Source organism: Arachis ipaensis, chromosome B7 (genome assembly GCF_059453495.1).
Source record: "Arachis ipaensis isolate K30076 ecotype BB chromosome B7, ASM5945349v1, whole genome shotgun sequence".
Lineage (NCBI taxonomy): Eukaryota > Viridiplantae > Streptophyta > Magnoliopsida > Fabales > Fabaceae > Arachis > Arachis ipaensis.
Window position 1 is genome coordinate 126,752,724 of NC_142442.1, and position 1,212 is coordinate 126,753,935.

The following is a 1,212-nucleotide window of genomic DNA, read 5'->3' on the forward strand; positions in this document are numbered from 1 at the left end:
AAACATGTTTAAAAGAATAAAAAAATTTTGATATTTTTAAATAGAAACAAATTTTTTTAAATACTTTTATGTTTTGCGAATATATTTGATATCCAATCTGATCCGATTGACAAATGTGCAGATCGGAGCCCAAAAAATTATGAATATTGGATTCGACCTGATAATTTTAGTGTGGATCAGATCAAAATTTTGGTCATATCTAATTACACTCCTAATTGTATTCTTGTAGAGACAAATTTCTGGCTTGTTCAGCGTCATGGAAAAAGTTAGGGTTAAGTACGATTTTGGTCCTTAAGGTAGGAGTTGAAATTTTTTTTGTCCCTAATCTTTTTTTTCTTACAAAATCGTCTCCAAGGTTTAACTTATTTTTAAAACCGTCGTTCGAACTAAAATATCATTCTCTTCCTTCACCAAAATACCCAGTTTTTATTACTCTTTTTCGTTCTTCTCCATCAAAAGCTACAATAGTAAAATCACCAGCAACAACAATAATAAAATCAGCAACAATGAATCTAAAGAGAAAATAATGAAGCACAAGAAAACAATGAATCCGATCCGAAATCAGAAGCACAAGAACAATGAATCAAAAGTAAAAACAATGAAGCCATCTCTTTTTTTTTTCTTCTTCAACAACAACAATGAAGCATAAGTATAAGCAAAATTGAAAACAAAAGTTGAAGCAAAATTAGAAACAAAAGTAATAGAAGCATCAAAATTAAAAGAACAGAGAATCAGATACAGAATTAGAAACAGAAATAAAATCAAAAGCATCAAAATTAGTAATAGAAGTAGAATCAGATGTGGTGGTAACAGAAGTAGAGGAACAAAGAATCAAAATTGAAAACAATGTGATTAACAAAATCAAAATCAAATTGGTGGATTAACAAAATTAGAATCAGAAACATATGATTAAGGATCTGATTAACAAAACCAAAAATAGAAGCAAAATTGGAACCCGAGCAAAATTGGAAATCGCTAGTGGTGGTGATGGAGAAGACCTAGCGGAGGACACTGTCGTTGCAGTTGCAGCGGCAGCAGCAAGGAGGGCGTGAGTGCGACGATGCGACGCTTGTTGAGGGACTGGGTAGACGATGTGATGTTTGCGAGGAAGAGGAGCGGCGAGATCCAACGGCGAGGACCGAACGACGAGGAGCAGCAGCGGCAGATTCCCTTCCCCTTCTCTTCCCCACCTTCCCTTCTGTTCCCCCTCTT